Source organism: Aulostomus chinensis, chromosome 4 (assembly GCF_037954235.1).
Source record: "Aulostomus chinensis isolate RoL2024-O1b breed Wild chromosome 4, RoL_Achi_v1.0, whole genome shotgun sequence".
NCBI lineage: Eukaryota > Metazoa > Chordata > Actinopteri > Syngnathiformes > Aulostomidae > Aulostomus > Aulostomus chinensis.
Window position 1 is genome coordinate 31,458,722 of NC_141323.1, and position 24,020 is coordinate 31,482,741.

Sequence of the window (24,020 nt, forward strand, 5' to 3'; positions counted from 1 at the left end):
ATCATGACAAGAAAGGTAGAATACTTATTATAGATGTTTGCATAAACAATAGAACATACAGAATTGTTAACATATATGCCAGTAACTGTGAAAAGGAAAGGAAAATGTTTCTAAATAGTATAAGCAGATGGATAGATCATAGAACCATAATAATAGGAGATTTCAATATCGCATTAACTAAGGATGATATATCAATTAACAATGTATACAAGAATGACACAAGCAGAACTGAGCTATATAATTTAATGAATATTCACAATTTGACAGATGTATGGAGAATTCACAACCCATTCAAGAAAGAGTACTCCAGAAGACAGGTTGTGCAGGGAAAAATGAAACAAGCCAGAATAGATTTATGTCTAGCGGCCCCTGAAGCAACAAAACAGATCAATAAAATACAATATAATTATAACGCATGGAGTGATCACGCAACAATTGAGTGTTACTTGGGTGCTGCAGGAGGTTTCAGGGGGGGAGGTACCTGGTGCCTCAACTCCAGCCTCCTGGCAGATTCAACTTACGTTAAAAAAATCACAAAACTGCTTGATTATGCAAAAATTGAAATGAAAATAGAAAATAATTTTATAGAAAAGTGGGAAATTCTAAAGCAAAGAATTAAAAGAAGTAGTATAAATTATAGTAAAGAGAAAAAGTGGAGAGAGGAGCTGGAAGAAAATCGACTAAGAAAATTAATCAATCATGAAATAGCATTATTTGATAAAGAACCTAACAGAAACACAGAAAACTATGAATTATATAAAGCAAAACTAGGAAACATAGAAAAAATAAAATGCAGAGGTGCAATGATAAGAAGCAGAGTTAAAAATTTAGTAGAAGGAGAAAAATGCACCGCATATTTTTTGGGGCTCGAAAAGCAAAAACAAAACAAAACTATAATAGAAAAAATCAACGATATAACTGGAAAAGAATATGACGATCAAGAAAATATACTAAGAGTAACTACAGAGTTTTATAAAGAATTATTTGATAATGGATATAGCAATAGCGAAGAGGTAGACAAGTTGTTATCAAATATCCAAACTAGTATTTCAGTGGAGGATAAGGAATGGTCTGATGCACAAATTACTATTAATGAGATAAAGACGGCAATAGATAGCTTAAATAAAAACAAAAGTCCAGGGGTAGATGGTTTAACAGCAGAATTTTATATTTGTTTCAAAGAGCAGATAGCTCCCCTGTTGCTGTCATTGTACCACTCAATGGAACGGGAACAGAGAACATCCAATACATTCACTGCAGGAATAATTTCACTTATCTACAAAAATAAAGGTTCAAAACAGGATATAACAAACTATAGACCAATAAGTTTACTCAATACAGATTACAAGATACTGACCAAAACACTGGCAAACAGGCTTAAACTTACAATAGGAACCATTATTGGTAATACACAGGCATACGGCATACCAGATAGAGACATCATAGATACGATCCTTACAATAAAGGATACCGTCAGGACAATGGCAGCACAGGGGGGGTATCTGCTCGGAATTGATTTGGAGAAAGCATTCGACAGAGTAGAACATCTTTTCTTATATAAAACTTTAAAAAGATTTGGATACGGTGAAGGCTTTATTAGATGGATTAAATTATTATACGATAACGCATACAGTCAAATAAAGATAAATGGACAACTAACAGAAAAGATCAAATTAAAAAGATCGGTAAGGCAAGGATGCCCGCTTTCAGCTCTTTTATACAGTATTGTTGCTGAGCCACTAGCTTTAAGTATAATGAATGATACAAATATTATAGGTATAAAAACATATAGAGACAAAGTCGTTAAAATAGCACAATTTGCGGATGATATCAATATAATGTTTAAAAATGAAGAAAATTTAAATTATATTATAAAACATCTAGAAAGATATGAAAAAGCATCAGGAGCTAAGGTTAACAGAAATAAGTCAGAAATGATGGAATTCGGTAAAAATAGTTTAAAAAATAATTGGGGTTTTAGCACTAAAGAATACAGGAAAATACTGGGTGTATACATTGGTAAAAATGAAGGGGAAGCCAGGGACTTAGGGTGGAGAGAACTTGTAAAAAAGGTAGAAAATACACTTAATTTATGGAGAAGTAGGGGTTTAAGCCTGAGAGGAAAGGTAATTGTCATCAATGCCTTAATACTGTCAAAAATTAATCATGTTTTGGGGGCCTGTGAGCTACCGCAGTGGGCACTAAATTCGCTCAATGAAGCGATCTCCTCCTTCCTTTGGAGGGGAAAGGGAAATTCGATCGCTCATCGGGTGATAATTGCTAATAAAAGGGAGGGGGGATTAGGACTAATTGACATCAGTGCAAAAAAAGATGCACTCAGGGCCAAATTAGTTAGAAATTTTCTCGATTCGAACAGGCAGTACCCCTGGGAGGACACAATGGCGGGCTACCTGGCTGAGTACGGGGAGGGGGAGAAACTCCCTCTTTATCACCTCCTTCCTGGGAAAAGCCATGGCTCGCTACCGATGTTCTACCAGGAGGTGCTAGAGGCATGGGGCAAATTCCTGCCCCACCTCAGGCCTAAGTGCAGTCAGAAAAGTCATGTGCTGCAGTTACCTTTTCTCGAAAGCACCTTTTTCACACACAATGGTAGGACACTTAAATGCAGGGCACTTCAGCAACATAATATAACAAGGGTCGGTCAAGTGGTGGGGGAAAGGGGTCTGTTCAGTCTCAGGAAAGTCACAACGCAACTCAAAAAAACAGGGACACCGTGCAGAAAGGATTACCTAAATGGACTAGGTAACAAAATCAACAGAAACATAACCTCACTGTGGAGAAACTTAATCATCACGGACAAATCGAGAGCAGACCCCGAACTCCCACCGCTTGAGCTTGTCACACAGTACACAGGGAAAGAGCTGTCACAGGTGAAAACAAAGGACTGGTACACCATAGGGATTAACTCAATGAAACGCACTCCAAAAGCAGAAAAACACTGGGCACAATTATTCAAGGGAATACCGATAGGAAAAATCTGGCAAAACCTTAACATACCTTACATGGACAGCAATACTTTCAAGCTAGAATTCAATATCAGACACAGGAGAATTTTCACAGGAATCAAATTACACCAGATTAATAAGGAAAACTACAGTAGGACATGCCAAATCTGCAATAAAGAACCGGAAGACCAGGAGCATCTATTCATCAACTGCAAGGAATCGGATAAATTCAGGAATTTCATAAGGATGCTACTGCAAGAGCACTGCAATTTCAGTTTGACAGATGAAACACTATGGACATGGACTCTTCTCTTTGGTACAACACTGAAACAAAAGGATCAGAACAGGACTCTCATAAATACCATACTCACTTTTGCAAAAAAATCAATATGGACAACTAGAAACTACGCTCTCTATGAAAAGAAGAAAATAAACATATTTGGGGTTTTTTACACAACACTCTTGACGCACCTACAAATCTTACATGACATGGACAAGGATATTTTTGAAAACACTTTCTGCAGGAAAAACACATTTTTCAACATAGCAAATGGCAAAATTGAAATAAACAAGATTGACAATGGTATGTTTTCTCTTCAAATTCCCAGCTAAGTAGTCTCTTTTTTTTATAAAGCAAAGTATTTTTCAAATTTAATAAAGGGGTGAGCAAATTGGGTGGTTTATGTTTTTGGTGTGTTTAACATTTCATTTTGATAAAATTTCATTTAAAAAAAAAAAAAATTGTGTGTGTGACACTTCACGACAGGAATTTGTTCTTTTTAGTCCCATGAGTTTTTTTTTGTCTCTCTTTAATTTTTATTTATTTTTTTTTGGAATGACCTGCATTGCTCCAGTGGCTGTAGGCACATAGTGTTGGTTTATTTGTCTAAATTTAACTTAATTAAAAAAAAAAAAAAAAAAAAAAAAAAAAACTCTGATGGTGTTTTCATCAAGTTCGAGGTGTATCAAGGGTGGGGTTTTTTTTTGGTAAGATTTCTTTCCTGAAGGAATTTATTTTTTTATATAATTGTTAAATTTTGTCATGTAAATAAGAATGTACAGTTGGTAAAAATGTATGATGTATTTTTGATAATAAAAGACAAAAAAAAAAAAAACACGCCCGATCTCGTCTGATCTCGGAAGCTTAGCAGGGTCGGGCCTGGTTAGTACTTGGATGGAAGACCGCCTGGGAATACCAGGTGCTGTCAGCTTTTTTGTTTCATTGTGAGGAAAGGGCAGCTTTGAGTGTTTGGGGACCAGCATGAGCGAGCTTCCCTCACACACCTTTTCTTGAAGCGCCCTCCACAGCTTTGGAATGAAATGTCATGCAGTGGTTAATTTGAAGTAGACAGATTGCAGATGCAGTACTTTTCTCTAGATGACATCAACATTCTTTTCTTTGTATTGACAGGACAACTATTTGGTGTGTAAAAAGACCGTGAGGCTGTTGCACATCACATTTTTTTTGAGGTTGTAAAGTGAGTGAAATGGATATAGAGCCCATGTGTGTGAGAGTCAAGGGCTTACGGCCATACCACTCTGAACACGCCCGATCTCGTCTGATCTCGGAAGCTTAGCAGGGTCGGGCCTGGTTAGTACTTGGATGGAAGACTGCCTGGGAATACCAGGTGCTGTAAGCTTTTTTGTTTCATTGTGAGGAAAGGGCCGCTTAGAGACTTTGGGGACCAGCATGAGCAAGCTTCCCTCACACACCTTTTCTTGAAGGGCCCTCTGCAGCTTTGGAATGGAATTTCATGCAGTGGTTAATTTGAAGAAGACAGATGGCAGATGCAGTACTTTTCTCTCGATGACATCAACATTCTTTTCTTTGATTGACAGGACACGTATTTGGCGTGTGAAAAGACCCTGAGGCTGTTGCGCATCACTTTTTTTCTGAGGTTGTAAATTGTGTGAAATGGATATAGAGCCCATGTGTGTGAGAGTCAAGGGCTTACGGTCATACCACTCTGAACACGCCCGATCTCGTCTGATCTCGGAAGCTAAGCAGGTTCGGGCCTGATTAGTACTTGGATGGAAGACCGCCTGGGAATACCAGGTGCTGTAAGCTTTTTTATTTCTTTGTGAGGAAAGGGCAGCTTTGAGTCTTTGGGGACCAGCATGAGCGAGCTTCCCTCACACACCTTTTCTTGAAGCGCCCTCCACAGCTTTGGAATGGAATGTCATGCAGTGGTTAATTTGAAGTAGACAGATGGCAGATGCAGTACTTTTCCCTAGATGACATCAACATTCTTTTCTTTTATTGACAGGACACCTATTTGGCGTGTGAAAAGACCCTGAGGCTTTTGCGCTTCACTTTTTTTCTGAGGTTGTAAAGTGAGTGAAATGGATATAGAGCCCATGTGTGTAAGAGTCAAGGGCTTACGGCCATACCACTCTGAACACGCCCGATCTCGTCTGATCTCGGAAGCTAAGCAGGGTCGGGCCTGGTTAGTACTTGGATGGGAGACCGCCTGGGAATACCAGGTGCTGTAAGCTTTTTTGTTTCATTGTGAGGAAAGGGCAGCTTTGAGTGTTTGGGGACCAGCATGAGCGAACTTCCCTCACACACCTTTTCTTGAAGCGCCCTCCACAGCTTTGGAATGGAATGTCATGCAGTGTGTAATTTGAAGTAGACAGATTGCAGATGCAGTACTTTTCTCTAGATGACATCAACATTCTTTTCTTTGTATTGACAGGAGAACTATTTGGTGTGTAAAAAGGCCGTGAGGCTGTTGCACATCAAATTTTTTTTCAGGATGTAAAGTGAGTGAAATGGATATAGAGCCCATGTGTGTGAGAGTCAAGGGCTTACGGCCATTCCACTCTGAACACGCCCGATCTCGTCTGATCTCGGAAGCTTAGCAGGGTCGGGCCTGGTTAGTACTTGGATGGAAGACCGCCTGGGAATACCAGGTGCTGTCAGCTTTTTTGTTTCATTGTGAGGAAAGGGCAGCTTTGAGTGTTTGGGGACCAGCATGAGCGAGCTTCCCTCACACACCTTTTCTTGAAGCGCCCTCCACAGCTTTGGAATGAAATGTCATGCAGTGGTTAATTTGAAGTAGACAGATGGCAGATGCAGTACTTTTCTCTAGATGACATCAACATTCTTTTCTTTTATTGACAGGACACCGATTTGGCGTGTGAAAAGACCCTGAGGCTTTTGCGCATCACTTTTTTTCTGAGGTTGTAAATTGTGTGAAATGGATATAGAGCCCATGTGTGTCAGAGTCAAAGGCTTATGGCCATACTACTCTGAACACGCCCGATCCCTTCTGATCTCGGAAGCTAAGCAGGGTCGGACCTGGTTCGTACTTGGATGGAAGACCGCCTGGGAATACCAGGTGCTGTAAGCTTTTTTGTTTCATTGTGAGGAAAGGGCCGCTTTGAGTCTTTGGGGACCAGCATGAGCGAGCTTCCCTCACACACCTTTTCTTGAAGTGCCCTCCAAAGCTTTCGAATGGAATGTCATGCAGTGTGTAATTTGAAGTAGACAGATTGCAGATGCAGTACTTTTCTCTAGATGACATCAACATTTTTTTTCTTTGTATTGACAGGACAACTATTTGGTGTGTAAAAAGACCGTGAGGCTGTTGCACATCACATTTTTTTTGAGGTTGTAAAGTGAGTGAAATGGATATAGAGCCCATGTGTGTGAGAGTCAAGGGCTTACGGCCATACCACTCTGAACACGCCCGATCTCGTCTGATCTCGGAAGCTTAGCAGGGTCGGACCTGGTTAGTACTTGGATGGAAGACCGCCTGGGAATACCAGGTGCTGTAAGCTTTTTTGTTTCATTGTGAGGAAAGGGCCGCTTTGAGTCTTTGGGGACCAGCATGAGCGAGCTTCCCTCACACACCTTTTCTTGAAACGCCCTCTGCAGCTTTGGAATGGAATGTCATGCAGCGTGTAATTTGAAGTAGACAGATGGCAGATGCAGTACTTTTCTCTAGATGACATCAACATTTTTTTCTTTGTATTGACAGGACAACTATTTGGTGTGTAAAAAGACCGTGAGGCTGTTGCACATCACATTTTTTTTGAGGTTGTTAAGTGAGTGAAATGGATATAGAGCCCATGTGTGTAAGATTCAAGGGCTTACGGCCATACCACTCTGAACACGCCCGATCTCGTCTGATCTCGGAAGCTAAGCCGGGTCGGGCCTGGTTAGTACTTGGATGGGAGACCGCCTGGGAATACCAGGTGCTGTAAGCTTTTTTGTTTCATTGTGAGGAAAGGGCAGCTTTGAGTGTTTGGGGACCAGCATGAGCGAACTTCCCTCACACACCTTTTCTTGAAGCGCCCTCCACAGCTTTTGAATGGAATGTCATGCAGTGTGTAATTTGAAGTAGACAGATTGCAGATGCAATAGTTTTCTCTAGATGACATCAACATTTTTTTCTTTGTATTGACAGGACAACTATTTGGTGTGTAAAAAGACCGTGAGGCTGTTGCACATCACATTTTTTTTGAGGTTGTAAAGTGAGTGAAATGGATATAGAGCCCATGTGTGTTAGAGTCAAGGGCTTACGGCCATACCACTCTGAACACGCCCGATCTCGTCTGATCTCGGAAGCTTAGCAGGGTTGGGCCTGGTTAGTACTTGGATGGAAGACCGCCTGGGAATACCAGGTGCTGTCAGCTTTTTTGTTTCATTGTGAGGAAAGGGCAGCTTTGAGTGTTTGGGGACCAGCATGAGCGAGCTTCCTTCACACACCTTTTCTTGAAGCGCCTTTCTTCAGCTTTGAAATGGAATGTCATGCAGCGTGTAATTTGAAGTAGACAGATGGCAGATGCAGTACTTTTCTCTAGATGACATCAACATTCTTTTCTTTGTATTGACAGGACAACTATTTGGTGTGTAAAAAGACCGTGAGGCTGTTGCACATCACATTTTTTTTGAGGTTGTTAAGTGAGTGAAATGGATATAGAGCCCATGTGTGTAAGATTCAAGGGCTTACGGCCATACCACTCTGAACACGCCCGATCTCGTCTGATCTCGGAAGCTAAGCCGGGTCGGGCCTGGTTAGTACTTGGATGGGAGACCGCCTGGGAATACCAGGTGCTGTAAGCTTTTTTGTTTCATTGTGAGGAAAGGGCAGCTTTGAGTGTTTGGGGACCAGCATGAGCGAACTTCCCTCACACACCTTTTCTTGAAGCGCCCTCCACAGCTTTTGAATGGAATGTCATGCAGTGTGTAATTTGAAGTAGACAGATTGCAGATGCAATAGTTTTCTCTAGATGACATCAACATTTTTTTCTTTGTATTGACAGGACAACTATTTGGTGTGTAAAAAGACCGTGAGGCTGTTGCACATCACATTTTTTTTGAGGTTGTAAAGTGAGTGAAATGGATATAGAGCCCATGTGTGTTAGAGTCAAGGGCTTACGGCCATACCACTCTGAACACGCCCGATCTCGTCTGATCTCGGAAGCTTAGCAGGGTCGGGCCTGGTTAGTACTTGGATGGAAGACCGCCTGGGAATACCAGGTGCTGTCAGCTTTTTTGTTTCATTGTGAGGAAAGGGCAGCTTTGAGTGTTTGGGGACCAGCATGAGCGAGCTTCCCTCACACACCTTTTCTTGAAGCGCCCTCCACAGCTTTGGAATGAAATGTCATGCAGTGGTTAATTTGAAGTAGACAGATTGCAGATGCAGTACTTTTCTCTAGATGACATCAACATTCTTTTCTTTGTATTGACAGGACAACTATTTGGTGTGTAAAAAGACCGTGAGGCTGTTGCACATCACATTTTTTTTGAGGTTGTAAAGTGAGTGAAATGGATATAGAGCCCATGTGTGTGAGAGTCAAGGGCTTACGGCCATACCATTCTGAACTCGTCTGATCGCGGAAGCTGAGCAGGGTTGGGCCTGGATAGTACTTGGATGGGAGACCGCCTGGAAATACCAGTTGCTGTAAGCTTTTTGGTTTCATTGTGAGGAAAGGGCAGCTTTGAGTGTTTGGGGACCAGCATGAGCGAGCTTCCTTCACACACCTTTTCTTGAAGCGCCTTTCTGCAGCTTTGAAATGGAATGTCATGCAGCGTGTAATTTGAAGTAGACAGATGGCAGATGCAGTACTTTTCTCTAGATGACATCAACATTCTTTTCTTTGTATTGACAGGACAACTATTTGGTGTGTAAAAAGACCGTGAGGCTGTTGCACATCACATTTTTTTTGAGGTTGTAAAGTGAGTGAAATGGATATAGAGCCCATGTGTGTTAGAGTCAAGGGCTTACGGCCATACCACTCTGAACACGCCCGATCTCGTCTGATCTCGGAAGCTTAGCAGGGTCGGGCCTGGTTAGTACTTGGATGGAAGACTGCCTGGGAATACCAGGTGCTGTCAGCTTTTTTGTTTCATTGTGAGGAAAGGGCAGCTTAGAGACTTTGGGGACCAGCATGAGCGAGCTTCCCTCACACACCTTTTCTTGAAGGGCCCTCTGCAGCTTTGGAATGAAATGTCATGCAGTGGTTAATTTGAAGTAGACAGATGGCAGATGCAGTACTTTTCTCTAGATGACATCAACATTCTTTTCTTTTATTGACAGGACACCGATTTGGCGTGTGAAAAGACCCTGAGGCTTTTGCGCATCACTTTTTTTCTGAGGTTGTAAATTGTGTGAAATGGATATAGAGCCCATGTGTGTCAGAGTCAAAGGCTTATGGCCATACTACTCTGAACACGCCCGATCCCTTCTGATCTTGGAAGCTAAGCAGGGTCGGGCCTGGTTCGTACTTGGATGGAAGACCGCCTGGGAATACCAGGTGCTGTAAGCTTTTTTGTTTCATTGTGAGGAAAGGGCCGCTTTGAGTCTTTGGGGACCAGCATGAGCGAGCTTCCCTCACACACCTTTTCTTGAAGTGCCCTCCAAAGCTTTCGAATGGAATGTCATGCAGTGTGTAATTTGAAGTAGACAGATTGCAGATGCAGTACTTTTCTCTAGATGACATCAACATTTTTTTTCTTTGTATTGACAGGACAACTATTTGGTGTGTAAAAAGACCGTGAGGCTGTTGCACATCACATTTTTTTTGAGGTTGTAAAGTGAGTGAAATGGATATAGAGCCCATGTGTGTGAGAGTCAAGGGCTTACGGCCATACCACTCTGAACACGCCCGATCTCGTCTGATCTCGGAAGCTTAGCAGGGTCGGGCCTGGTTAGTACTTGGATGGAAGACCGCCTGGGAATACCAGGTGCTGTAAGCTTTTTTGTTTCATTGTGAGGAAAGGGCCGCTTTGAGTCTTTGGGGACCAGCATGAGCGAGCTTCCCTCACACACCTTTTCTTGAAGCGCCCTCTGCAGCTTTGGAATGGAATGTCATGCAGCGTGTAATTTGAAGTAGACAGATGGCAGATGCAGTACTTTTCTCTAGATGACATCAACATTTTTTTCTTTGTATTGACAGGACAACTATTTGGTGTGTAAAAAGACCGTGAGGCTGTTGCACATCACATTTTTTTTGAGGTTGTTAAGTGAGTGAAATGGATATAGAGCCCATGTGTGTAAGATTCAAGGGCTTACGGCCATACCACTCTGAACACGCCCGATCTCGTCTGATCTCGGAAGCTAAGCAGGGTCGGGCCTGGTTAGTACTTGAATGGGAGACCGCCTGGGAATACCAGGTGCTGTAAGCTTTTTTGTTTCATTGTGAGGAAAGGGCAGCTTTGAGTGTTTGGGGACCAGCATGAGCGAGCTTCCCTCACACACCTTTTCTTGAAGCGCCCTCCACAGCTTTCGAATGGAATGTCATGCAGTGTGTAATTTGAAGTAGACAGATTGCAGATGCAGTACTTTTCTCTAGATGACATCAACATTTTTTTCTTTGTATTGACAGGACAACTATTTGGTGTGTAAAAAGACCGTGAGGCTGTTGCACATCACATTTTTTTTGAGGTTGTAAAGTGAGTGAAATGGATATAGAGCCCATGTGTGTGAGAGTCAAGGGCTTACGGCTATACCCCTCTGAACACGCCCGATCTCGTCTGATCTCGGAAGCTTTGCAGGGTCGGGCCTGGTTAGTACTTGGATGGAAGGCCGCCTGGGAATACCAGGTGCTGTAAGCTTTTTTGTTTCATTGTGAGGAAAGGGCCGCTTTGAGTCTTTGGGGACCAGCATGAGCGAGCTTCCCTCACACACCTTTTCTTGAAGCGCCCTCAGCAGCTTTGGAATGGAATTTCATGCAGTGGTTAATTTGAAGAAGACAGATGGCAGATGCAGTACTTTTCTCTCGATGACATCAACATTCTTTTCTTTTATTGACAGGACACGTATTTGGCGTGTGAAAAGACCCTGAGGCTGTTGCGCATCACTTTTTTTTTGAGGTTGTAAATTGTGTGAAATGGATATAGAGCCCATGTGTGTCAGAGTCAAGGGCTTACGGCCATACCACTCTGAACACGCCCGATCTCGTCTGATCTCGGAAGCTAAGCAGGGTTGGTCCTGGTTAGTACTTGGATGGGAGACCGCCTGGGAATACCAGGTGCTGTAAGCTTTTTTGTTTCTTTGTGAGGAAAGGGCAGCTTTGAGTCTTTGGGGACCAGCATGAGCGAGCTTCCCTCACACACCTTTTCTTGAAGCGCCCTCCACAGCTTTGGAATGGAATGTCATGCAGTGGTTAATTTGAAGTAGACAGATGGCAGATGCAGTACTTTTCTCTAGATGACATCAACATTCTTTTCTTTTATTGACAGGACACCTATTTGGCGTGTGAAAAGACCCTGAGGCTGTTGCGCTTCACTTTTTTTCTGAGGTTGTAAAGTGAGTGAAATGGATATAGAGCCCATGTGTGTAAGAGTCAAGGGCTTACGGCCATACCACTCTGAACACGCCCGATCTCGTCTGATCTCGGAAGCTAAGCAGGGTCGGGCCTGGTTAGTACTTGGATGGGAGACCGCCTGGGAATACCAGGTGCTGTATGCTTTTTTGTTTCATTGTGAGGAAAGGGCAGCTTTGAGTGTTTGGGGACCAGCATGAGCGAGCTTCCCTCACACACCTTTTCTTGAAGCGCCCTCCACAGCTTTTGAATGGAATGTCATGCAGTGTGTAATTTGAAGTAGACAGATTGCAGATGCAGTACTTTTCTCTAGATGACATCAACATTTTTTTCTTTGTATTGACAGGACAACTATTTGGTGTGTAAAAAGACCGTGAGGCTGTTGCACATCACATTTTTTTTGAGGTTGTAAAGTGAGTGAAATGGATATAGAGCCCATGTGTGTGAGAGTCAAGGGCTTACGGCCATACCACTCTGAACACGCCCGATCTCGTCTGATCTCGGAAGCTTAGCAGGGTCGGGCCTGGTTAGTACTTGGATGGAAGACCGCCTGGGAATACCAGGTGCTGTAAGCTTTTTTGTTTCATTGTGAGGAAAGGGCCGCTTTGAGTCTTTGGGGACCAGCATGAGCGAGCTTCCCTCACACACCTTTTCTTGAAGCGCCCTCTGCAGCTTTGGAATGGAATTTCATGCAGTGGTTAATTTGAAGAAGACAGATGGCAGATGCAGTACTTTTCTCTCGATGACATCAACATTCTTTTGTTTTATTGACAGGACACGTATTTGGCGTGTGAAAAGACCCTGAGGCTGTTGCGCATCACTTTTTTTCTGAGGTTGTAAATTGTGTGAAATGGATATAGAGCCCATGTGTGTGAGAGTCAAAGGCTTATGGCCATACTACTCTGAACACGCCCGATCTCGTCTGATCTCGGAAGCCAAGCAGGGTCGGGCCTGGTTAGTACTTGGATGGAAGACCCCCTGGGAATACCAGGTGCTGTAAGCTTTTTTATTTCTTTGTGAGGAAAGGGCAGCTTTGAGTCTTTGGGGACCAGCATGAGCGAGCTTCCCTCACACACCTTTTCTTGAAGTGCCCTCCACAGCTTTCGAATGGAATGTCATGCAGTGTGTAATTTGAAGTAGACAGATTGCAGATGCAGTACTTTTCTCTAGATGACATCAACATTTTTTTCTTTGTATTGACAGGACAACTATTTGGTGTGTAAAAAGACCGTGAGGCTTTTGCACATCACATTTTTTTTGAGGTTGTAAAGTGAGTGAAATGGATATAGAGCCCATGTGTGTGAGAGTCAAGGGCTTACGGCCATACCCCTCTGAACACGCCCGATCTCGTCTGATCTCGGAAGCTTAGCAGGGTCGGGCCTGGTTAGTACTTGGATGGGAGACCGCCTGGGAATACCAGGTGCTGTAAGCTTTTTTGTTTCATTGTGAGGAAAGGGCAGCTTTTAGTGGGGACCAGCATGAGCGAGCTTCCCTCACACACCTTTTCTTGAAGCGCCCTACACAGCTTTCGGATGGAATGTCATGCAGTGTGTAATTTGAAGTAGACAGATTGCAGATGCAGTACTTTTCTCTAGATGACATCAACATTCTTTTCTTTGTATTGACAGGACAACTATTTGGTGTGTAAAAAGACTGTGAGGCTGTTGCACATCACATTTTTTTTGAGGTTGTAAAGTGAGTGAAATGGATATAGAGCCCATGTGTGTGAGAGTCAAGGGCTTACGGCCATACCACTCTGAACACGCCCGATCTCGTCTGATCTCGGAAGCTTAGCAGGGTCGGGCCTGGTTAGTACTTGGATGGAAGACTGCCTGGGAATACCAGGTGCTGTAAGCTTTTTTGTTTCATTGTGAGGAAAGGGCCGCTTAGAGACTTTGGGGACCAGCATGAGCGAGCTTCCCTCACACACCTTTTCTTGAAGGGCCCTCTGCAGCTTTGGAATGGAATTTCATGCAGTGGTTAATTTGAAGAAGACAGATGGCAGATGCAGTACTTTTCTCTCGATGACATCAACATTCTTTTCTTTGATTGACAGGACACGTATTTGGCGTGTGAAAAGACCCTGAGGCTGTTGCGCATCACTTTTTTTCTGAGGTTGTAAATTGTGTGAAATGGATATAGAGCCCATGTGTGTCAGAGTCAAGGGCTTACGGCCATACCACTCTGAACACGCCCGATCTCGTCTGATCTCGGAAGCTTAGCAGGGTCGGGCCTGGTTAGTACTTGGATGGAAGACCGCCTGGGAATACCAGGTGCTGTAAGCTTTTTTGTTTCATTGTGAGGAAAGGGCCGCTTTGAGTCTTTGGGGACCAGCATGAGCGAGCTTCCCTCACACACCTTTTCTTGAAGCGCCCTCTGCAGCTTTGGAATGGAATTTCATGCAGTGGTTAATTTGAAGAAGACAGATGGCAGATGCAGTACTTTTCTCTAGATGACATCAACATTTTTTTCTTTGTATTGACAGGACAACTATTTGGTGTGTAAAAAGACCGTGAGGCTGTTGCACATCACATTTTTTTTGAGGTTGTTAAGTGAGTGAAATGGATATAGAGCCCATGTGTGTAAGATTCAAGGGCTTACGGCCATACCACTCTGAACACGCCCGATCTCGTCTGATCTCGGAAGCTAAGCAGGGTCGGGCCTGGTTAGTACTTGGATGGGAGACCGCCTGGGAATACCAGGTGCTGTAAGCTTTTTTGTTTCATTGTGAGGAAAGGGCAGCTTTGAGTGTTTGGGGACCAGCATGAGCGAACTTCCCTCACACACCTTTTCTTGAAGCGCCCTCCACAGCTTTTGAATGGAATGTCATGCAGTGTGTAATTTGAAGTAGACAGATTGCAGATGCAGTACTTTTCTCTAGATGACATCAACATTCTTTTCTTTTATTGACAGGACACCGATTTGGCGTGTGAAAAGACCCTGAGGCTGTTGCGCATCACTTTTTTTCTGAGGTTGTAAATTGTGTGAAATGGATATAGAGCCCATGTGTGTCAGAGTCAAAGGCTTATGGCCATACTACTCTGAACACGCCCGATCTCGTCTGATCTCGGAAGCCAAGCAGGGTCGGGCCTGGTTAGTACTTGGATGGAAGACCGCCTGGGAATACCAGGTGCTGTAAGCTTTTTTATTTCTTTGTGAGGAAAGGGCAGCTTTGAGTCTTTGGGGACCAGCATGAGCGAGCTTCCCTCACACACCTTTTCTTGAAGCGCCCTCCACAGCTTTCGAATGGAATGTCATGCAGTGTGTAATTTGAAGTAGACAGATTGCAGATGCAGTACTTTTCTCTAGATGACATCAACATTTTTTTCTTTGTATTGACAGGACAACTATTTGGTGTGTAAAAAGACCGTGAGGCTGTTGCACATCACATTTTTTTTGAGGTTGTAAAGTGAGTGAAATGGATATAGAGCCCATGTGTGTGAGAGTCAAGGGCTTACGGCCATACCACTCTGAACACGCCCGATCTCGTCTGATCTCGGAAGCTTAGCAGGGTCGGGCCTGGTTAGTACTTGGATGGAAGACTGCCTGGGAATACCAGGTGCTGTAAGCTTTTTTGTTTCTTTGTGAGGAAAGGGCAGCTTTGAGTGTTTGGGGACCAGCATGAGCGAGCTTCCCTCACACACCTTTTCTTGAAGCGCCCTCTGCAGCTTTGGAATGGAATTTCATGCAGTGGTTAATTTGAAGAAGACAGATGGCAGATGCAGTACTTTTGTCTCGATGACATCAACATTCTTTTGTTTTATTGACAGGACACCGATTTGGCGTGTGAAAAGACCCTGAGGCTGTTGCGCATCACTTTTTTTCTGAGGTTGTAAAGTGTGTGAAATGGATATAGCGCCCATGTGTGTGAGAGTCAAGGGCTTACGGCCATACCCCTCTGAACACGCCCGATCTCGTCTGATCTCGGAAGCTTAGCAGGGTCGGGCCTGGTTAGTACTTGGATGGAAGGCCGCCTGGGAATACCAGGTGCTGTAAGCTTTTTTGTTTCATTGTGAGGAAAGGGCCGCTTTGAGTCTTTGGGGACCAGCATGAGCGAGCTTCCCTCACACACCTTTTCTTGAAGCGCCCTCTGCAGCTTTGGAATGGAATTTCATGCAGTGGTTAATTTGAAGAAGACAGATGGCAGATGCAGTACTTTTCTCTAGATGACATCAACATTCTTTTCTTTTATTGACAGGACACCATTTTGGCGTGTGAAAAGACCCTGAGGCTGTTGCGCATCACTTTTTTTCTGAGGTTGTAAAGTGTGTGAAATGGATATAGAGCCCATGTGTGTGAGAGTCAAGGGCTTACGGCCATACCACTCTGAACACGCCCGATCTCGTCTGATCTCGGAAGCTAAGCAGGGTCGGGCCTGGTTAGTACTTGGATGGAAGACCGCCTGGGAATACCAGGTGCTGTAAGCTTTTTTGTTTCATTGTGAGGAAAGGGCCGCTTTGAGTGTTTGGGGACCAGCATGAGCGAGCTTCCCTCACACACCTTTTCTTGAAGCGCCCTCCACAGCTTTCGAATGGAATGTCATGCAGTGTGTAATTTGAAGTAGACAGATTGCAGATGCAGTACTTTTCTCTAGATGACATCAACATTTTTTTCTTTGTATTGACAGGACAACTATTTGGTGTGTAAAAAGACCGTGAGGCTGTTGCACATCACATTTTTTTTGAGGTTGTAAAGTGAGTGAAATGGATATAGAGCCCATGTGTGTGAGAGTCAAGGGCTTACGGCTATACCCCTCTGAACACGCCCGATCTCGTCTGATCTCGGAAGCTTTGCAGGGTCGGGCCTGGTTAGTACTTGGATGGAAGGCCGCCTGGGAATACCAGGTGCTGTAAGCTTTTTTGTTTCATTGTGAGGAAAGGGCCGCTTTGAGTCTTTGGGGACCAGCATGAGCGAGCTTCCCTCACACACCTTTTCTTGAAGCGCCCTCAGCAGCTTTGGAATGGAATTTCATGCAGTGGTTAATTTGAAGAAGACAGATGGCAGATGCAGTACTTTTCTCTCGATGACATCAACATTCTTTTCTTTTATTGACAGGACACGTATTTGGCGTGTGAAAAGACCCTGAGGCTGTTGCGCATCACTTTTTTTTTGAGGTTGTAAATTGTGTGAAATGGATATAGAGCCCATGTGTGTCAGAGTCAAGGGCTTACGGCCATACCACTCTGAACACGCCCGATCTCGTCTGATCTCGGAAGCTAAGCAGGGTCGGTCCTGGTTAGTACTTGGATGGGAGACCGCCTGGGAATACCAGGTGCTGTAAGCTTTTTTGTTTCTTTGTGAGGAAAGGGCAGCTTTGAGTCTTTGGGGACCAGCATGAGCGAGCTTCCCTCACACACCTTTTCTTGAAGCGCCCTCCACAGCTTTCGAATGGAATGTCATGCAGTGTGTAATTTGAAGTAGACAGATTGCAGATGCAGTACTTTTCTCTAGATGACATCAACATTTTTTTCTTTGTATTGACAGGACAACTATTTGGTGTGTAAAAAGACCGTGAGGCTGTTGCACATCACATTTTTTTTGAGGTTGTAAAGTGAGTGAAATGGATATAGAGCCCATGTGTGTGAGAGTCAAGGGCTTACGGCCATACCACTCTGAACACGCCCGATCTCGTCTGATCTCGGAAGCTTAGCAGGGTCGGGCCTGGTTAGTACTTGGATGGAAGACCGCCTGGGAATACCAGGTGCTGTAAGCTTTTTTGTTTCATTGTGAGGAAAGGGCCGCTTTGAGTCTTTGGGGACCAGCATGAGCGAGCTTCCCTCACACACCTTTTCTTGAAGCGCCCTCTGCAGCTTTGGAATGGAATTTCATGCAGTGGTTAATTTGAAGAAGACAGATGGCAGATGCAGTACTTTTCTCTCGATGACATCAACATTCTTTTGTTTTATTGACAGGACACCGATTTGGCGTGTGAAAAGACCCTGAGGCTGTTGCGCATCACTTTTTTTCTGAGGTTGTAAATTGTGTGAAATGGATATAGAGCCCATGTGTGTCAGAGTCAAAGGCTTATGGCCATACTACTCTGAACACGCCCGATCTCGTCTGATCTCGGAAGCCAAGCAGGGTTGGGCCTGGTTAGTACTTGGATGGAAGACCCCCTGGGAATACCAGGTGCTGTAAGCTTTTTTATTTCTTTGTGAGGAAAGGGCAGCTTTGAGTCTTTGGGGACCAGCATGAGCGAGCTTCCCTCACACACCTTTTCTTGAAGTGCCCTCCACAGCTTTCGAATGAAATGTCATGCAGTGTGTAATTTGAAGTAGACAGATTGCAGATGCAGTACTTTTCTCTAGATGACATCAACATTTTTTTCTTTGTATTGACAGGACAACTATTTGGTGTGTAAAAAGACCGTGAGGCTGTTGCACATCACATTTTTTTTGAGGTTGTAAAGTGAGGGAAATGGATATAGAGCCCATGTGTGTGAGAGTCAAGGGCTTACGGCCATACCACTCTGAACACGCCCGATCTCGTCTGATCTCGGAAGCTTAGCAGGGTCGGGCCTGGTTAGTACTTGGATGGGAGACCGCCTGGGAATACCAGGTGCTGTAAGCTTTTTTGTTTCATTGTGAGGAAAGGGCAGCTTTTAGTGGGGACCAGCATGAGCGAGCTTCCCTCACACACCTTTTCTTGAAGCGCCCTACACAGCTTTCGGATGGAATGTCATGCAGTGTGTAATTTGAAGTAGACAGATTGCAGATGCAGTACTTTTCTCTAGATGACATCAACATTCTTTTCTTTGTATTGACAGGACAACTATTTGGTGTGTAAAAAGACTGTGAGGCTGTTGCACATCACATTTTTTTTGAGGTTGTAAAGTGAGTGAAATGGATATAGAGCCCATGTGTGTGAGAGTCAAGGGCTTACGGCCATACCACTCTGAACACGCCCGATCTCGTCTGATCTCGGAAGCTTAGCAGGGTCGGGCCTGGTTAGTACTTGGATGGAAGACTGCCTGGGAATACCAGGTGCTGTAAGCTTTTTTGTTTCATTGTGAGGAAAGGGCCGCTTAGAGACTTTGGGGACCAGCATGAGCGAGCTTCCCTCACACACCTTTTCTTGAAGGGCCCTCTGCAGCTTTGGAATGGAATTTCATGCAGTGGTTAATTTGAAGAAGACAGATGGCAGATGCAGTACTTTTCTCTCGATGACATCAACATTCTTTTCTTTGATTGACAGGACACGTATTTGGCGTGTGAAAAGACCCTGAGGCTGTTGCGCATCACTTTTTTTCTGAGGTTGTAAATTGTGTGAAATGGATATAGAGCCCATGTGTGTCAGAGTCAAGGGCTTACGGTCATACCACTCTGAACACGCCCGATCTCGTCTGATCTCGGAAGCTAAGCAGGGTCGGGCCTGGTTAGTACTTGGATGGAAGACCGCCTGGGAATACCAGGTGCTGTAAGCTTTTTTATTTCTTTGTGAGGAAAGGGCAGCTTTGAGTGTTTGGGGACCAGCATGAGCGAACTTCCCTCACACACCTTTTCTTGAAGCGCCCTCCACAGCTTTGGAATGGAATTTCATGCAGTGGTTAATTTGAAGAAGACAGATGGCAGATGCAGTACTTTTCTCTCGATGACATCAACATTCTTTTGTTTTATTGACAGGACACCGATTTGGCGTGTGAAAAGACCCTGAGGCTGTTGCGCATCACTTTTTTTCTGAGGTTGTAAATTGTGTGAAATGGATATAGAGCCCATGTGTGTCAGAGTCAAAGGCTTATGGCCATACTACTCTGAACACGCCCGATCTCGTCTGATCTCGGAAGCCAAGCAGGGTCGGACCTGGTTAGTACTTGGATGGAAGACTGCCTGGGAATACCAGGTGCTGTAAGCTTTTTTATTTCTTTGTGAGGAAAGGGCAGCTTTGAGTCTTTGGGGACCAGCATGAGCGAGCTTCCCTCACACACCTTTTCTTGAAGTGCCCTCCACAGCTTTCGAATGGAATGTCATGCAGTGTGTAATTTGAAGTAGACAGATTGCAGATGCAGTACTTTTCTCTAGATGACATCAACATTTTTTTCTTTGTATTGACAGGACAACTATTTGGTGTGTAAAAAGACCGTGAGGCTGTTGCACATCACATTTTTTTTGAGGTTGTAAAGTGAGGGAAATGGATATAGAGCCCATGTGTGTGAGAGTCAAGGGCTTACGGCCATACCACTCTGAACACGCCCGATCTCGTCTGATCTCGGAAGCTTAGCAGGGTCGGGCCTGGTTAGTACTTGGATGGGAGACCGCCTGGGAATACCAGGTGCTGTAAGCTTTTTTGTTTCATTGTGAGGAAAGGGCAGCTTTTAGTGGGGACCAGCATGAGCGAGCTTCCCTCACACACCTTTTCTTGAAGCGCCCTACACAGCTTTCGGATGGAATGTCATGCAGTGTGTAATTTGAAGTAGACAGATTGCAGATGCAGTACTTTTCTCTAGATGACATCAACATTCTTTTCTTTGTATTGACAGGACAACTATTTGGTGTGTAAAAAGACTGTGAGGCTGTTGTACATCACATTTTTTTTGAGGTTGTAAAGTGAGTGAAATGGATATAGAGCCCATGTGTGTGAGAGTCAAGGGCTTACGGCCATACCACTCTGAACACGCCCGATCTCGTCTGATCTCGGAAGCTTAGCAGGGTCGGGCCTGGTTAGTACTTGGATGGAAGACTGCCTGGGAATACCAGGTGCTGTAAGCTTTTTTGTTTCATTGTGAGGAAAGGGCCGCTTAGAGACTTTGGGGACCAGCATGAGCGAGCTTCCCTCACACACCTTTTCTTGAAGGGCCCTCTGCAGCTTTGGAATGGAATTTCATGCAGTGGTTAATTTGAAGAAGACAGATGGCAGATGCAGTACTTTTCTCTCGATGACATCAACATTCTTTTCTTTGATTGACAGGACACGTATTTGGCGTGTGAAAAGACCCTGAGGCTGTTGCGGATCACTTTTTTTCTGAGGTTGTAAATTGTGTGAAATGGATATAGAGCCCATGTGTGTCAGAGTCAAGGGCTTACGGTCATACCACTCTGAACACGCCCGATCTCGTCTGATCTCGGAAGCTAAGCAGGGTCGGGCCTGGTTAGTACTTGGATGGAAGACCGCCTGGGAATACCAGGTGCTGTAAGCTTTTTTATTTCTTTGTGAGGAAAGGGCAGCTTTGAGTGTTTGGGGACCAGCATGAGCGAACTTCCCTCACACACCTTTTCTTGAAGCGCCCTCCACAGCTTTGGAATGGAATTTCATGCAGTGGTTAATTTGAAGAAGACAGATGGCAGATGCAGTACTTTTCTCTCGATGACATCAACATTCTTTTGTTTTATTGACAGGACACCGATTTGGCGTGTGAAAAGACCCTGAGGCTGTTGCGCATCACTTTTTTTCTGAGGTTGTAAATTGTGTGAAATGGATATAGAGCCCATGTGTGTCAGAGTCAAAGGCTTATGGCCATACTACTCTGAACACGCCCGATCTCGTCTGATCTCGGAAGCCAAGCAGGGTCGGACCTGGTTAGTACTTGGATGGAAGACTGCCTGGGAATACCAGGTGCTGTAAGCTTTTTTATTTCTTTGTGAGGAAAGGGCAGCTTTGAGTCTTTGGGGACCAGCATGAGCGAGCTTCCCTCACACACCTTTTCTTGAAGTGCCCTCCACAGCTTTCGAATGGAATGTCATGCAGTGTGTAATTTGAAGTAGACAGATTGCAGATGCAGTACTTTTCTCTAGATGACATCAACATTTTTTTCTTTGTATTGACAGGACAACTATTTGGTGTGTAAAAAGACCGTGAGGCTGTTGCACATCACATTTTTTTTGAGGTTGTAAAGTGAGGGAAATGGATATAGAGCCCATGTGTGTGAGAGTCAAGGGCTTACGGCCATTCCACTCTGAACACGCCCGATCTCGTCTGATCTCGGAAGCTTAGCAGGGTCGGGCCTGGTTAGTACTTGGATGGGAGACCGCCTGGGAATACCAGGTGCTGTAAGCTTTTTTGTTTCATTGTGAGGAAAGGGCAGCTTTTAGTGGGGACCAGCATGAGCGAGCTTCCCTCACACACCTTTTCTTGAAGCGCCCTACACAGCTTTCGGATGGAATGTCATGCAGTGTGTAATTTGAAGTAGACAGATTGCAGATGCAGTACTTTTCTCTAGATGACATCAACATTCTTTTCTTTGTATTGACAGGACAACTATTTGGTGTGTAAAAAGACTGTGAGGCTGTTGCACATCACATTTTTTTTGAGGTTGTAAAGTGAGTGAAATGGATATAGAGCCCATGTGTGTGAGAGTCAAGGGCTTACGGCCATACCACTCTGAACACGCCCGATCTCGTCTGATCTCGGAAGCTTAGCAGGGTCGGGCCTGGTTAGTACTTGGATGGAAGACTGCCTGGGAATACCAGGTGCTGTAAGCTTTTTTGTTTCATTGTGAGGAAAGGGCCGCTTAGAGACTTTGGGGACCAGCATGAGCGAGCTTCCCTCACACACCTTTTCTTGAAGGGCCCTCTGCAGCTTTGGAATGGAATTTCATGCAGTGGTTAATTTGAAGAAGACAGATGGCAGATGCAGTACTTTTCTCTCGATGACATCAACATTCTTTTCTTTGATTGACAGGACACGTATTTGGCGTGTGAAAAGACCCTGAGGCTGTTGCGCATCACTTTTTTTCTGAGGTTGTAAATTGTGTGAAATGGATATAGAGCCCATGTGTGTCAGAGTCAAGGGCTTACGGTCATACCACTCTTAACACGCCCGATCTCGTCTGATCTCGGAAGCTAAGCAGGGTCGGGCCTGGTTAGTACTTGGATGGAAGACCGCCTGGGAATACCAGGTGCTGTAAGCTTTTTTATTTCTTTGTGAGGAAAGGGCAGCTTTGAGTGTTTGGGGACCAGCATGAGCGAACTTCCCTCACACACCTTTTCTTGAAGCGCCCTCCACAGCTTTGGAATGGAATGTCATGCAGTGTGTAATTTGAAGTAGACAGATTGCAGATGCAGTACTTTTCTCTAGATGACATCAACATTCTTTTCTTTGTATTGACAGGAGAACTATTTGGTGTGTAAAAAGGCCGTGAGGCTGTTGCACATCACATTTTTTTTGAGGTTGTAAAGTGAGTGAAATGGATATAGAGCCCATGTGTGTGAGAGTCAAGGGCTTACGGCCATACCACTCTGAACACGCCCGATCTCGTCTGATCTCGGAAGCTTAGCAGGGTGGGGCCTGGTTAGTACTTGGATGGAAGACCGCCTGGGAATACCAGGTGCTGTAAGCTTTTTTGTTTCATTGTGAGGAAAGGGCAGCTTTGAGTGTTTGGGGACCAGCATGAGCGAGCTTCCCTCACACACCTTTTCTTGAAGCGCCCTCCACAGCTTTGGAATGAAATGTCATGCAGTGGTTAATTTGAAGTAGACAGATGGCAGATGCAGTACTTTTCTCTAGATGACATCAACATTCTTTTCTTTTATTGACAGGACACCGATTTGGCGTGTGAAAAGACCCTGAGGCTGTTGCGCATCACTTTTTTTCTGAGGTTGTAAATTGTGTGAAATGGATATAGAGCCCATGTGTGTCAGAGTCAAGGGCTTACGGCCATACCACTCTGAACACGCCCGATCTCGTCTGATCTCGGAAGCTTAGCAGGGTCGGGCCTGGTTAGTACTTGGATGGAAGACTGCCTGGGAATACCAGGTGCTGTAAGCTTTTTTGTTTCTTTGTGAGGAAAGGGCAGCTTTGAGTCTTTGGGGACCAGCATGAGCGAGCTTCCCTCACACACCTTTTCTTGAAGCGCCCTCTGCAGCTTTGGAATGGAATTTCATGCAGTGGTTAATTTGAAGAAGACAGATGGCAGATGCAGTACTTTTCTCTCGATGACATCAACATTCTTTTGTTTTATTGACAGGACACCGATTTGGCGTGTGAAAAGACCCTGAGGCTGTTGCGCATCACTTTTTTTCTGAGGTTGTAAATTGTGTGAAATGGATATAGAGCCCATGTGTGTCAGAGTCAAAGGCTTATGGCCATACTACTCTGAACACGCCCGATCTCGTCTGATCTCGGAAGCCAAGCAAGGTCGGGTCTGGTTAGTACTTGGATGGAAGACCCCCTGGGAATACCAGGTGCTGTAAGCTTTTTTATTTCTTTGTGAGGAAAGGGCAGCTTTGAGTCTTTGGGGACCAGCATGAGCGAGCTTCCCTCACACACCTTTTCTTGAAGTTCCCTCCACAGCTTTCGAATGGAATGTCATGCAGTGTGTAATTTGAAGTAGACAGATTGCAGATG

The 24,020-nt window shown here is 44.4% G+C and overlaps 40 non-coding genes and 5 pseudogenes across 40 annotated transcripts; all 45 read left to right on the forward strand.

The window, feature by feature from the left end:
• The first annotated feature begins 4,487 nt into the window (after positions 1–4,487).
• LOC147266823 (5S ribosomal RNA) lies at positions 4,488–4,606 on the forward strand. Its single transcript, XR_015114790.1, has one exon. It is a non-coding gene; the product is annotated as a 5S ribosomal RNA (ribosomal RNA).
• A 309-nt stretch (positions 4,607–4,915) lies between these two features.
• On the forward strand, positions 4,916–5,034 carry LOC147266824 (5S ribosomal RNA). The gene has a single exon (XR_015114582.1). It is a non-coding gene; the product is annotated as a 5S ribosomal RNA (ribosomal RNA).
• A 309-nt stretch (positions 5,035–5,343) lies between these two features.
• LOC147266825 (5S ribosomal RNA) lies at positions 5,344–5,462 on the forward strand. The gene has a single exon (XR_015114458.1). It is a non-coding gene; the product is annotated as a 5S ribosomal RNA (ribosomal RNA).
• A 310-nt stretch (positions 5,463–5,772) lies between these two features.
• Positions 5,773–5,891, forward strand: LOC147266826 (5S ribosomal RNA; annotated as a pseudogene).
• A 309-nt stretch (positions 5,892–6,200) lies between these two features.
• On the forward strand, positions 6,201–6,319 carry LOC147266827 (5S ribosomal RNA). The gene has a single exon (XR_015115101.1). It is a non-coding gene; the product is annotated as a 5S ribosomal RNA (ribosomal RNA).
• Positions 6,320–6,630: 311 nt separating this feature from the next.
• Positions 6,631–6,749, forward strand: LOC147266828 (5S ribosomal RNA). Its single transcript, XR_015114609.1, has one exon. It is a non-coding gene; the product is annotated as a 5S ribosomal RNA (ribosomal RNA).
• A 310-nt stretch (positions 6,750–7,059) lies between these two features.
• LOC147266829 (5S ribosomal RNA) lies at positions 7,060–7,178 on the forward strand. The gene has a single exon (XR_015112903.1). It is a non-coding gene; the product is annotated as a 5S ribosomal RNA (ribosomal RNA).
• Positions 7,179–7,488: 310 nt separating this feature from the next.
• Positions 7,489–7,607, forward strand: LOC147266830 (5S ribosomal RNA). The gene has a single exon (XR_015114757.1). It is a non-coding gene; the product is annotated as a 5S ribosomal RNA (ribosomal RNA).
• A 311-nt stretch (positions 7,608–7,918) lies between these two features.
• Positions 7,919–8,037, forward strand: LOC147266831 (5S ribosomal RNA). Its single transcript, XR_015112904.1, has one exon. It is a non-coding gene; the product is annotated as a 5S ribosomal RNA (ribosomal RNA).
• A 310-nt stretch (positions 8,038–8,347) lies between these two features.
• LOC147266832 (5S ribosomal RNA) lies at positions 8,348–8,466 on the forward strand. The gene has a single exon (XR_015114891.1). It is a non-coding gene; the product is annotated as a 5S ribosomal RNA (ribosomal RNA).
• A 730-nt stretch (positions 8,467–9,196) lies between these two features.
• Positions 9,197–9,315, forward strand: LOC147266833 (5S ribosomal RNA; annotated as a pseudogene).
• Positions 9,316–9,624: 309 nt separating this feature from the next.
• On the forward strand, positions 9,625–9,743 carry LOC147266834 (5S ribosomal RNA). Its single transcript, XR_015115300.1, has one exon. It is a non-coding gene; the product is annotated as a 5S ribosomal RNA (ribosomal RNA).
• Positions 9,744–10,054: 311 nt separating this feature from the next.
• LOC147266835 (5S ribosomal RNA) lies at positions 10,055–10,173 on the forward strand. Its single transcript, XR_015114104.1, has one exon. It is a non-coding gene; the product is annotated as a 5S ribosomal RNA (ribosomal RNA).
• Positions 10,174–10,483: 310 nt separating this feature from the next.
• Positions 10,484–10,602, forward strand: LOC147266836 (5S ribosomal RNA). The gene has a single exon (XR_015115489.1). It is a non-coding gene; the product is annotated as a 5S ribosomal RNA (ribosomal RNA).
• A 310-nt stretch (positions 10,603–10,912) lies between these two features.
• On the forward strand, positions 10,913–11,031 carry LOC147266837 (5S ribosomal RNA; annotated as a pseudogene).
• Positions 11,032–11,340: 309 nt separating this feature from the next.
• On the forward strand, positions 11,341–11,459 carry LOC147266838 (5S ribosomal RNA). The gene has a single exon (XR_015112802.1). It is a non-coding gene; the product is annotated as a 5S ribosomal RNA (ribosomal RNA).
• A 309-nt stretch (positions 11,460–11,768) lies between these two features.
• LOC147266839 (5S ribosomal RNA) lies at positions 11,769–11,887 on the forward strand. Its single transcript, XR_015112808.1, has one exon. It is a non-coding gene; the product is annotated as a 5S ribosomal RNA (ribosomal RNA).
• A 310-nt stretch (positions 11,888–12,197) lies between these two features.
• LOC147266840 (5S ribosomal RNA) lies at positions 12,198–12,316 on the forward strand. The gene has a single exon (XR_015114105.1). It is a non-coding gene; the product is annotated as a 5S ribosomal RNA (ribosomal RNA).
• A 309-nt stretch (positions 12,317–12,625) lies between these two features.
• LOC147266841 (5S ribosomal RNA) lies at positions 12,626–12,744 on the forward strand. The gene has a single exon (XR_015114320.1). It is a non-coding gene; the product is annotated as a 5S ribosomal RNA (ribosomal RNA).
• Positions 12,745–13,054: 310 nt separating this feature from the next.
• LOC147266842 (5S ribosomal RNA) lies at positions 13,055–13,173 on the forward strand. The gene has a single exon (XR_015113489.1). It is a non-coding gene; the product is annotated as a 5S ribosomal RNA (ribosomal RNA).
• A 306-nt stretch (positions 13,174–13,479) lies between these two features.
• Positions 13,480–13,598, forward strand: LOC147266843 (5S ribosomal RNA). The gene has a single exon (XR_015114791.1). It is a non-coding gene; the product is annotated as a 5S ribosomal RNA (ribosomal RNA).
• A 309-nt stretch (positions 13,599–13,907) lies between these two features.
• On the forward strand, positions 13,908–14,026 carry LOC147266844 (5S ribosomal RNA). The gene has a single exon (XR_015114106.1). It is a non-coding gene; the product is annotated as a 5S ribosomal RNA (ribosomal RNA).
• Positions 14,027–14,336: 310 nt separating this feature from the next.
• LOC147266845 (5S ribosomal RNA) lies at positions 14,337–14,455 on the forward strand. Its single transcript, XR_015114469.1, has one exon. It is a non-coding gene; the product is annotated as a 5S ribosomal RNA (ribosomal RNA).
• A 309-nt stretch (positions 14,456–14,764) lies between these two features.
• LOC147266846 (5S ribosomal RNA) lies at positions 14,765–14,883 on the forward strand. Its single transcript, XR_015114372.1, has one exon. It is a non-coding gene; the product is annotated as a 5S ribosomal RNA (ribosomal RNA).
• A 310-nt stretch (positions 14,884–15,193) lies between these two features.
• LOC147266847 (5S ribosomal RNA) lies at positions 15,194–15,312 on the forward strand. The gene has a single exon (XR_015114792.1). It is a non-coding gene; the product is annotated as a 5S ribosomal RNA (ribosomal RNA).
• A 309-nt stretch (positions 15,313–15,621) lies between these two features.
• On the forward strand, positions 15,622–15,740 carry LOC147266848 (5S ribosomal RNA). The gene has a single exon (XR_015115073.1). It is a non-coding gene; the product is annotated as a 5S ribosomal RNA (ribosomal RNA).
• A 309-nt stretch (positions 15,741–16,049) lies between these two features.
• On the forward strand, positions 16,050–16,168 carry LOC147266849 (5S ribosomal RNA). The gene has a single exon (XR_015112725.1). It is a non-coding gene; the product is annotated as a 5S ribosomal RNA (ribosomal RNA).
• Positions 16,169–16,478: 310 nt separating this feature from the next.
• Positions 16,479–16,597, forward strand: LOC147266850 (5S ribosomal RNA; annotated as a pseudogene).
• A 309-nt stretch (positions 16,598–16,906) lies between these two features.
• Positions 16,907–17,025, forward strand: LOC147266851 (5S ribosomal RNA). Its single transcript, XR_015112910.1, has one exon. It is a non-coding gene; the product is annotated as a 5S ribosomal RNA (ribosomal RNA).
• Positions 17,026–17,335: 310 nt separating this feature from the next.
• Positions 17,336–17,454, forward strand: LOC147266852 (5S ribosomal RNA). Its single transcript, XR_015114107.1, has one exon. It is a non-coding gene; the product is annotated as a 5S ribosomal RNA (ribosomal RNA).
• A 309-nt stretch (positions 17,455–17,763) lies between these two features.
• On the forward strand, positions 17,764–17,882 carry LOC147266853 (5S ribosomal RNA). The gene has a single exon (XR_015114221.1). It is a non-coding gene; the product is annotated as a 5S ribosomal RNA (ribosomal RNA).
• Positions 17,883–18,192: 310 nt separating this feature from the next.
• Positions 18,193–18,311, forward strand: LOC147266854 (5S ribosomal RNA). The gene has a single exon (XR_015113125.1). It is a non-coding gene; the product is annotated as a 5S ribosomal RNA (ribosomal RNA).
• Positions 18,312–18,617: 306 nt separating this feature from the next.
• Positions 18,618–18,736, forward strand: LOC147266855 (5S ribosomal RNA). The gene has a single exon (XR_015114793.1). It is a non-coding gene; the product is annotated as a 5S ribosomal RNA (ribosomal RNA).
• A 309-nt stretch (positions 18,737–19,045) lies between these two features.
• Positions 19,046–19,164, forward strand: LOC147266856 (5S ribosomal RNA). Its single transcript, XR_015112943.1, has one exon. It is a non-coding gene; the product is annotated as a 5S ribosomal RNA (ribosomal RNA).
• Positions 19,165–19,473: 309 nt separating this feature from the next.
• On the forward strand, positions 19,474–19,592 carry LOC147266857 (5S ribosomal RNA). The gene has a single exon (XR_015115409.1). It is a non-coding gene; the product is annotated as a 5S ribosomal RNA (ribosomal RNA).
• Positions 19,593–19,902: 310 nt separating this feature from the next.
• LOC147266858 (5S ribosomal RNA) lies at positions 19,903–20,021 on the forward strand. Its single transcript, XR_015113126.1, has one exon. It is a non-coding gene; the product is annotated as a 5S ribosomal RNA (ribosomal RNA).
• A 306-nt stretch (positions 20,022–20,327) lies between these two features.
• LOC147266859 (5S ribosomal RNA) lies at positions 20,328–20,446 on the forward strand. Its single transcript, XR_015114795.1, has one exon. It is a non-coding gene; the product is annotated as a 5S ribosomal RNA (ribosomal RNA).
• Positions 20,447–20,755: 309 nt separating this feature from the next.
• LOC147266860 (5S ribosomal RNA) lies at positions 20,756–20,874 on the forward strand. Its single transcript, XR_015112944.1, has one exon. It is a non-coding gene; the product is annotated as a 5S ribosomal RNA (ribosomal RNA).
• Positions 20,875–21,183: 309 nt separating this feature from the next.
• LOC147266861 (5S ribosomal RNA) lies at positions 21,184–21,302 on the forward strand. The gene has a single exon (XR_015115411.1). It is a non-coding gene; the product is annotated as a 5S ribosomal RNA (ribosomal RNA).
• Positions 21,303–21,612: 310 nt separating this feature from the next.
• Positions 21,613–21,731, forward strand: LOC147266862 (5S ribosomal RNA). Its single transcript, XR_015114211.1, has one exon. It is a non-coding gene; the product is annotated as a 5S ribosomal RNA (ribosomal RNA).
• A 306-nt stretch (positions 21,732–22,037) lies between these two features.
• Positions 22,038–22,156, forward strand: LOC147266863 (5S ribosomal RNA). Its single transcript, XR_015114796.1, has one exon. It is a non-coding gene; the product is annotated as a 5S ribosomal RNA (ribosomal RNA).
• Positions 22,157–22,465: 309 nt separating this feature from the next.
• LOC147266864 (5S ribosomal RNA) lies at positions 22,466–22,584 on the forward strand. The gene has a single exon (XR_015113511.1). It is a non-coding gene; the product is annotated as a 5S ribosomal RNA (ribosomal RNA).
• A 310-nt stretch (positions 22,585–22,894) lies between these two features.
• On the forward strand, positions 22,895–23,013 carry LOC147266865 (5S ribosomal RNA). Its single transcript, XR_015114293.1, has one exon. It is a non-coding gene; the product is annotated as a 5S ribosomal RNA (ribosomal RNA).
• A 309-nt stretch (positions 23,014–23,322) lies between these two features.
• Positions 23,323–23,441, forward strand: LOC147266866 (5S ribosomal RNA). The gene has a single exon (XR_015114797.1). It is a non-coding gene; the product is annotated as a 5S ribosomal RNA (ribosomal RNA).
• Positions 23,442–23,750: 309 nt separating this feature from the next.
• Positions 23,751–23,869, forward strand: LOC147266867 (5S ribosomal RNA; annotated as a pseudogene).
• Positions 23,870–24,020: the final 151 nt, after the last annotated feature.